The sequence below is a fragment of the Lepidochelys olivacea genome, assembly GCF_965140295.1.
Source record: "Lepidochelys olivacea isolate rLepOli2 genome assembly, chromosome: 1".
NCBI lineage: Eukaryota > Metazoa > Chordata > Testudines > Cheloniidae > Lepidochelys > Lepidochelys olivacea.
In genome coordinates, this window is record NC_140411.1 from 221485344 (window position 1) to 221495477 (window position 10134).

General features: G+C 46.4%; 1 long non-coding RNA gene across 1 annotated transcript; it reads right to left on the reverse strand.

The window, feature by feature from the left end:
- Nucleotides 1–1084: 1084 nt before the first annotated feature.
- Nucleotides 1085–9369, reverse strand: LOC311518754. The gene is made up of 5 exons (XR_014711105.1): nt 9292–9369; nt 6975–7187; nt 3821–3894; nt 2953–3063; nt 1085–1381 (listed from the first exon to the last, which is right to left on the reverse strand). It is a non-coding gene; the product is annotated as an uncharacterized lncRNA (long non-coding RNA).
- Between the last annotated feature and the right edge of the window lie 765 nt (nt 9370–10134).

The following is a 10134-nucleotide window of genomic DNA, read 5'->3' on the forward strand; positions in this document are numbered from 1 at the left end:
AGCTTCCTGGTCACAGTCTGCTCTGTAGGCAGATCTCTGAGCCCTGCAGCAGCCTGCTCCTCTGCTTGTCATGTGGTCAGTGTCAGTCAGCTTCCCTGCTCCGCTCATGGCTCACCATGTGGCCACAGCTTCCCCTAGAGTGGTTACTTCTTGGGTCAGGGTCTTTCAGGGAGTTCCTACCCTTTTCCCTTCTGGTGGGGGGAGGGAAGCATATGCTGTGGGGAGTGGGGTGATGGGAATGGTATGTTTCATGCTTAGTAGATTCTTCATGCTACTTGAACTGAGTCCTGGGTGTAATTTAGGACTAAGGCAACAACAACTTCTCTTCTTGTGGGTCACAGCTAATCAAGAAGCAATAGTTTATGATGTGCAGAAATTGCATCTTTATGTCATGCCCTGACGTGACATTTATATGTGGGTAGTTTAAATAACCCATTATTATTGTTTAATTAGACAATTGTTTAATTGTTTGCAATTTTGTTCTTCCTTAATATCATACATTTAATCTGGAGACCAATAATAACCCAAACTAATATGTTTGGTTTCAGACCACTTCAGACTTTTACTCATTCAGACTATCATGTGTGGTTTTCTCCATTCAGAAATTTTATCTCATTAGATTCCATGGAATCTTTTCACATGCATTGGTAGAGCTGTGTGGGGACCCCAGGACTGGAATAGCAGGGGGGCTGCAGGGCAGGACTGAGGGGCATTGGCAAAGCTAGGTGGGGAGCTTAGGACTGGAATAGCAGGGTGGTTGCAGGGAAAGATTGAAAGGAATTAGTAGTACTCTGTATGGAGGTGTGTGCGCAAAACACTCAGGACTAAGTGGCAGAGGTTGCTGTGTTATATGACTGAAGTGCATTGGCAGTACCATTTTGGGATCCAGGACTGACATAACAGGGATGCTGCAGGTCAGGAGTAACTGAATGAAGCTTGCACTATACCTGTCGGCCCCTCACCTTTCTGTGCATCACGTAAGCTTGAATAGTTGTTATGTTTTATAAACACTTACTTATAAACAACCATTTCAGCTGATTTTACATTTTAATATTTTGGATCATCACTATCCTGGCATGTGGGTCTCTCCAAGGAGTTACTAGTAGAGATGTTAGAAACATCAGCTTCCAAGTCGTGTTCTGATTCTAGGAGGAAAAAAAGAGAGAGAGAGAGAGAGAGCAGTAAAGTATCCTTAGTGAGGGGTCTAGTCGCTGTGCGAGGTGAAGGGAGATAACCTGCCAGTCCTGCATGTGGTGTGGAGGAGCTCCTGTCTATCTGTGGCATAGATTAGTGCCACAGCAAACAGCCTTCAGTACTAATCCGCCCATGACCCTCATGACATCACACTCATACTGAGAGGCGCATCGCTTGGTGTATTTAGCTGCGAGAGAGAGGAGAGAACTGATTAGGAGGGAGAGCTTCGAGGGCTGTCTGACTGGGCATATATGGGAAAGGGTTACCATTTTCTTGGGGATGACTCTCCTGGTTTATCACCCAGTACAGCAGAACAGGAGAGAAAGAGGCAAGGGCTGGGAAGTGGTGGGGCATGGGTGTCATTGTTTTAGTAGCGTGGAAGGGAAAGAAAACTTGAACATGTAATGGAGCATCTCCATCCCACTTTTCCCCTTCTTTGTTTCCTTCCTCTATTCTCCCTGCACCCCAATTCTCTGCTCCCTTTTCATTCTTCCCTGCTTCTCTTCCCTTTTCCCTAATTCTCTGTCCCCCCGACCCCCAGTTCTTTCCCATTCTCTGGACTTGCATTTATTCTCCTGCTACTTCTTCCCCCTTTTCTCCCCTCTTCCTTTTTGCTTTCTCTCTCTGTTTCACATCTGCACACCACATTGCCTTCTGTGGTCCTCATTGCAGACAGGGTCACTGGAATGGCCATACTGGATCAGACCTGTGGTCCACCTAGTCCAGTAACCTCTCTCTGACAGCGGCCAGCACGAGGGGATTCAGAGGAAGGTGCAAGTAACCTTGGAAATATGCATATGGGGAATAATCTGCCTTTACATTGGCATTGCCTTTACCCTCATCTCTTGTAGTTAGAGACTGATTTAACTTCACAAAAGATTTAGCATAACTAATTATGAAACTCTGGATATTCATATACATGCTCAGTCCCATTTTGAATGCTGTTAGTTCTTGGCCTGGATGACTTGTTGTGGCAATGAGTTCCACAATGTAATTACATGTTGTTTGAAAAAGTACTTCCATTTACCAGTTTTTGAATATGCAAACTGTTAATTGCATCAAATGTCCCCTTGCTCATGTGTGATGAGACAGGGAGAACAGAAGCTCTCACTGTACCTTTTCTAGAGCATTCATTATGGTATCGACTTTTTCCATGCCCCCTCTTATTTGTCTCCTTCCAAAGGTGTAACAATCTCAATCTTTTCAGTCTCTCTTCATATGAGAGTTTTTTCTAGACCCCTCCTCATATTTGTTGCCCCTTCTCTTAATGCCCCTTCTTGCCCATCTATTTCTACAATATCCCTTTTTGGGGGATGGCGTGACCAGTACTGCACACATTGGTTTATATAAAGGCATTATGATATTTTTCTCCAGCTTATTCCTTACAGCTGCAAACATCCTGCTAGCTATTTTTTACTGCAGAGGTCTTCGAGGAGCTGTCTATACTCATGCCCTGGTCCCTCTCTGGAGCTGATACAATGTAGAACCCTGTAAGTTGCAACAGTCAATTCAAATGTTCCCCTCCAATGTGCATTGCTTTGCATTTTTCAATATTGGACATTATTTGCCACTATCAAATGCCTCTTCCTTCAGTTAGAAGGTGGGGGCACTCATTGAGTTAAGTCCCCTCTCCTGCCAGTCTGTGGTTGTGGAGTTGGGGAAGAAGCTTAGGCCCTACTGACACCACCATAGTTGCAATCCATACTCTTTAGGGATGTCTTTGAACCCAACTTGTTCCTTTGATCCCCCACTGCTTACCAAGGGTAGGATAAAACACGGTAACACATTAATCCAGGTCTTTTCTGCAGGTCTGGGTGCTGAAGCATCTTCCTCCGGCAGGGCAATGGTAAAACTTCAGAGCCCCCACAGCTAGAGGAGAAGGATGACAAAAAGGAGAGAGGGTCAAGTTTCAATAGAGCCAGGGGAGTCAGGTCAAAAGTAAAAAGGGCCTTATCTCCAGCTGTGGAGGGGGAAGACAAACAGAATTATGATGATTTGGTCACAGCAGTTATGTGGGGAGGCTGGATCTGTCTCACTTCTCTGTTTCTCAGTCTCCCGCACCCAGACTCCCTCCTGAGCCTGCACCCCGGCGCAGAGCCCCCTCCCATGCTCTCAACCCCTCTGCTCCAGCCCAGAGTACCTTCAGCACCCCAAACCCCTCATTCCCCGCCCCACCTCACAGCCTGCATCCCCAGCTGGAGCCCTGACCCTCTCCCTCTCCTGAACCCCAAACTCCTCATCCCCAGCCCCACCCCAGAGCCCTCACCCCCCCACTCTGAACCCCCCCAGCCCAGAGCCCCTTCCTGCACTCCAGAGCCCACACCCCTGCCCCAGCCCAGTAAAAATGAGCTAGTGAGCGAGGTTGGAGGAGAGCAAGGGACAGGGCCTCAGGGAAGAGGTGGGGTGGGGCCTCGGGACAGGGGGCAGGGCAAGGGTATTTAGTTTTCTGCTATTAGAAAGTTGGCAACTCTACTTCCAGGCCTCTGGGGGGTGGTCATCCCATCACATGCTGACAGCAAAGTTGTGAGGATAAATACATGAAAGATTGTGAGGCACTCAGATATCACAGTAAGGGGGGGCATGAACCGTAGAGAGAGAGAGAAGCTTTACATGCATCAGAACTCACCTTGTGCCATCAGTGCTAGGGGTGAGAACACACATTAGAGGTTCCTCATTTTGTTCGGAAACACTTAAAAACAGCTGGGGATGAGAGCAAGCAGTCAGTTAGGGGAGTCTGCAGTAGGACACTACAGTAAAAATACACCGCAGTGCAATTCTGGAACTACTTATGCAGAGGAAGGCAGATGTTTTATATGGAGCAGGGAGGGGAGAGCCCCTAACTAGATGGCTTTGGTATTATCACAATGGAATATCTGAGACCAGACAGATCTCAGAGAAAGCAGCTGAAATGCAAAGAAGAGCAGCAAAACCATCAAGGGCTGGAGGGGCTGACATTTGAAGAAAGATTAAGAGGTAAATGCTCAGTAGCTTGAGTAAACAATCTGAAAGTTGGTGGGAAACATGGTTCCAATCTTTAAAATATTGGATGGTGTAGATGTAAAGGCATTGTTTAGGGCAGGGATCTCAAACTTGAATCACCACGAGAGCCACATGAGGACTAGTACATTGGCCCAAGGGCTGCATCACTGACACCTTTTCATATAAAGGTACAAAAGCCCCCCACACCCTTGGCCTCACTCCCACTCCACCCCTTCCATGAGCCCCTGGCCCACTTCTTCCCACCCCTTCCCTGACCCCATTCCAACACCTTCCCCAAAGTCCCCACCCCAAGTCTGCCCCCTCCCTGCCCCATTCCAACCCTTTCTCCAAATCCCTGCCCCACCTCTTCTCCACCTCCTCCCCTGAGCGTGCGGCTCCCCACTCCTCCCTCCTCCCTCCTGGAAAGCACTAAGCACCGCCAAACAGCTGTTTGGTGGCAGGAAGCACTTGGAGGTAGGCAGAGGAGCGGGGATGCGGCGCGCTGGGGAGAAGGGGGGGGAGGGGAGCTTGGCGGCCAAAGGAACTATCCCTGCGTCCTGCGCCGTGTGTTCGAGACCCCTGGTTTAGGGGACTACTGTGGAATAAAGTTGAGGAAAAGGAAGAGTTCTGCTGGATATCACATTCATTAGTTAACATTTGTACTGTGCTTAAAAGACAAAGTTCTATATACACGTTTAGCATTTGTATTGATATTATTTATTTGTTATCCTGTTTCCTAGTGATGAGATCTCTTATAATGGGGCATCCTTCCCCCTTGAAATAAAGACAGGTGCAGCAATTAGATGTAAACCGCTCATTGTCCCAGGAGCATTTATGGCAATGGCCAAGGAATCAAATGTATGTTTTCAAAACAAACAAACAAGAAAATTAATCTCATTGTTAAAGCTGAGTATTTGAAATGCCCCAAAGTTTGAATCGTCTAAAGTTGAGGCTCTCCATGCAGTGTTAAGTCAGTCCCTTTCCACGTGGAATGTTTGTATTATGCAGTTAAACATACGCCTGCCAGTTAATGCCATCGTGGGATCCTTATCTTTGGAATGTCTGGACTTTTGCACATTTGAAATCCCCACCGTAATGTTTTGGTAAATGCAGTCTGATGTCCTGGGTACATAATGTGAAGCTTGACCCTGCAAACATTTAGGCACTCACATGTGTTCATCGAATCAGGCCCTTAGTTTTCCTATTCGCCTGATCCTGCTGATCCTTATTCTTGTGAGAAGCCTTTATGGACACGTTTTGGTCAGATCTATAGCTGAATATTGCACAGGTGAATTGGGAGTGCTTTGCCAAAAAGATTTGTCCACCCTGGAAATAGCTCACAACTGGGACCTACAGCTCTACTTGGAAAAAATGTAGGCTGAAATTTTAAAAGTTGTATAAGGCATTTGAATGTCCAATTGTCACTAAAATTAATGGGAACTGTGCATCTAAATCCTGTAGACAGCTTTGAAAACCTCAGCTTTAAACTGGTAGTTTAGCTTCCTGTCAAAATGGCTTCCTCCTTTAGGCATTGGCAGTTAACTACTTGACTAGAGAAGCCAGAAGTAACACAGCTGAGATGATGTGATCCAGCCTCAGTTATGATCTACTCTTGGAGGCCTCCTGGCATAGAAATCGTAACCTAGCAGGATCTATGCATGGTGGAGGGACTCTTGGTGTGGATGGAGAGCATGGTAAAGCCATGTGAGAAAGAACACGATGTTGAACATGATCTGACTAAATCCTCTAGTCTAAACAAGCCCAGGGGGACTGATCCTGTCAGACATTTCTGCTTAGTTGGGTAAGGGTTTGCAGGATCCAGGCTCTGAATCTTTCCTTGTAATAAAATCATTGGTGTTCTTTGACGATAGATTCATTTTCATTCTCTCTGGCTCATATTTATGCAGAGCGGAACAGCTTTACCAGGCACAATTGGGAGACTACCCCACTGCCATTCTATCCCATATTCCAGCAGATAAGGCACTCACCTGAGAGGTGGGAAATCCAAGTTCAAATCCCTCCTCCACATCATGCAGAGGGGAGAACTGAACCCAGGGTGAACCCACTGCCCTAACTACTGGGCTAAATGATACAAGGGAGGCAGCTTTCTCCCCTTCCTGTTTTGGTGTGGGGTTAGGCATGCTCTGAGCACACCCACCAGAGCAGGCCCCACAAGCAAGATAGGCAGGGGACTTTAACAACTGACATTTAAGTACCGCTAGAGTAGCTGAGCAGGGATTTTGAAGATCTCAGGAGCACCTAAATGTTAGACTTAGGCACCTAAACCCTTTTGTGGATCTAACCTTTAGGCTCCTAGGTCCCTTTAGGGGAAACACAAGGATACCAGTAAAATCAGGGAATACACAATAATCAGCTGTCAGGCTGGGGTCACAAACACCATTTAAATTAAAGAGTTTTTATGAAAGAGTTTACAATTTGTAAAACAGGTTTAGCTTTGGAGTCTCTATGGGTATGTCTACACAGGGATAGACCTGTGGTACGGCTGTGTCAGCTGACTCAGGCTTACAGGGCTGGGGCGGCAGGGCTAAAAATTGTTTGTGTAGATGTTTGGGCTTAGGCTGGAGCCCTAGCTCTGGGGACCTTCTGGATCCCAGATCTTGGGCTCCAGCCCAAGCCTGAATGTCTACACAGCACTTTTTAGCCCCACAGCCCGAGCCCCATGAGCCCAAGTAAGCTGACTTGGGCCAGCTGCAGATTTTTTTTATCCCTGTGTAGATGTACCCTTATTCTCTAGTCTCTCCCCTCCGTAAATTTGAGTGAGGAAAGAAGTTTGTACTTACCTGGTTTGTAGAAATAGTGCAGGAGGATCTGTTCATTGCCGCTCTCTGTGCTGCAGTTTTATATACTTTATGCATGACCTTTTCCCCCTCCCTTCTACTTCCTTCTCAAGACAGGTAGAAATTCCCTTCATTGTTGCCTTTGGTTTATTTTCTTCTTTTCCCCCCTTCATGTGTCATGTGGAAAACAGGGGGAAACAGCCCAGAATCCTCCTGCTGGGAAAACATGTATTTCTAGTTTGCTAGGACACAGAGTGTATGGGGGAAGTTAAAAAAAACAGTGCAAACTCTTACACTCAGTCATGTACTGTGCAGCTATGGCAATGGGGAGAAAATCTTCAGGGGACACAGCATGGCTCGGTAAAGAAGAATAAAGTGTGGTACTTACATGCCACAGCAAATATGTGCCACAAGCAGCAAAAGGCTCAAAACTGCTTCTTATTTTAACCCTTGACTGTGACACCTTCCTGCCCCCCCGCCTGAAGGTGATCCCCACCGCTTGCTATAGAACATGGGGTTAGACAGGACCACAAGGGCCATCTAATCTAACACACACACACACACCCCACCAAGTTGCAGGATTTGTTGTGTCTAAGACAGATGGCTATCCAAACTCCTTTTGAAAAGTTCCAGTGAAACATCTTCCACAAACTCCCTAGGCAGTCTGTTCCATTGTCCTACTGTTCGTATAGTTAGGAAGTTTTTCCTGAGATTTAATCTAAATCTGCCGTGCTGTAGTTTGAACCCATTGCTGACTCATGTTGAGGTTATGGTCCACTACAACGCCCAGATTCTTCTCAGCAGTGCTGCTGCTGAAACAGTTATCCCCCATTCTGTATTTGTGCCTTTGGTTTTTCTTCCCTAAGTGTAGCACCTTACATTTGTCTTTGTTGAATTTAATTTTGTTGTATATAGCCTATTTCTCCAATTTATCAACATTCCTCTGACTCTTAGCTGTATTCTCCAAAGTACTGGCAACTCCCCCCTAGCTTTGTGTCATCTGCAAAATTGATCAGTATGCTTTCTATACCTACGTCCAGCTCATTAATAAGGATGTTAAACAACACTAGACCCAGAACTGATCCCTGTGGAAACCCACTTGAAACCTCCCTCCAATCCAACATCATTCCATTAATAGTTACTCTTTGTTTGCGGTTGTCTAACCCTTATGTATCCACTTAATGGTATTTCCACCAAGCCCACATTTCTCCAGCTTACTTATCAGAATGCTATGTGGGACTGTGTCAAAAGCCTTGCTGAAGTCCAGGTATATTATATCCACCCACCAAACCAGTACTCCCCTTGGCTTCTTTCACTCTGTGAGCACTCTGGCCCTGATTCTTCAGTGCGATGAAGAAGTACTTAATACAAGTCTGGAAACATGGCTGTGTTTACATGTGTGGGAGTGCAGAGGTGGCTTTTGGCCACATTTATGCCTCCTCTCCCACCCTATCCCCAATCCGGGGGCTGTTTGGGTCAATACCTTGTTCTTGGAATAAACTAGAGCAGCCTGATGGCTACTCTAACTTTAGTTACCAATGGTCCCTCACAATAGATCCAGGGTGTTAGGGAGCCCAGGTCACACTCTTTCTGTCCTGGCAAGGTGGAGTAGTGCTGTAGGGAATACTGCTTAGCTTTACTTTATGACTTGCAGTAGTCCTTCAGTAGCCAGCTGGGCTAGATTTAGGGCCACTTTGATCTGTTCTGGACCAGCACAAAAGTTAGGTTCTGGCCCTCTGTCTTCCCATTGGTCTTCTCCATGACCACACCCACAAAGAGATATACTCATGGACCGCCTACTTCACCCTGCCAGTACCTGACTTAGTTGTCAGGTGGTGAGTAGGAGATGGGCTGCCTAGGATGCTGTCACAGATCCCCTCGAACACTCTCTTCACTACTCACAAGACTTCTGTGAGGGGATCCAGCTGCTGGGTCCCAGATGTTTTAAGTTTCTTATGTCTGAACAGAGTCCCATGTTCTGTCTCTAGCCTGAGGTCTCTAAGAACATTCTCAGGGTGCAGATCCTCTGTCTAGCACCCCTCCTGAGACTTACAACCTTGTAGTCCAACTTTTCAGCCCCTGGATCCAGTACTGACCCCCCAGATTCCCTCAAAGTGTAAACAAACCCTCTCCCACACCATGTGTGTGTTCCAGGTCCACAGGTTAACTATCCTAGGGCATGTGATAGGTGTAACAAATAACTCTCACAGATTTTGCACAGGATTTTAATATGCTATTGCTCTTTACCTAATCACAAAAGATATACAGAGGTCAATACAAAATAGCTCCTACATGCACTTTACTGCCTCAGTTTCCTTACCACTCTAGAGCATTCTTTGTGCTGGGGTCAGAATCCTCTGACGCCATTCAGAATCCTCCTCCTGCAGTGCATGACTTCTCTTCTCAGTCATGGAGGATCCCTAGCCCAGCTAGGCTTCACTGACCTTGCCTGGTTCATGGCTTTCCTCTCTCCTGGCCAAAGTTCTCTGTCCCCATGAGTGTCTGTAGTTAATATATTCTTTGTTCCCCTTCTGGTGATTTTCCTCTCTCTTGACTTCCCCATCTCCCTTGAAGGTAGTCAAAGAAACTAGTTTCAGCCAACCTCCTTAATACACTAACTATCTGGTCAAAGTACAGTTGTTAGGGTTAACATCTCTCCACAGTTCCTGGTCTGTCAGAAGAGCCACACGGGCCTTGTTGCAATGGTGGAATCCAGACACACACAGGTATTCAATGATACAAATTCTGGTGATATTATGAAGATGTAACTATAAAAATTGCTGTAAGTTGTACAGACGTGACCAACACAGCTGTACAACCCAGAAATATGAGTTTTCCATATGGGAAAGAGGATGATATGGGGAATGCATATTAAGGAAGATGGGGATGGTTTCCTTCAGTAGGGAAGCAGGTGGCATGGAGAACACCTCTCTTGGGGATTAGGGAGGGTGTCCGGTAACAAGGAAGTGGTGACATGGGAAATGTATGTCTGAGGACCTAGTCACTTTGGGGAGTACATGTTCACAGATTTGGGGAGGGTTTTGGGAACTGGAAATGCAGGTGGAATGAGAAATGTGTCCCCCAGGGACAAAAGAGTCTGGGAGAAGATCAGGCAGGATGGGATTTGCTCCAGGCAAGAATCACATCCAAACCCATTTTTCAG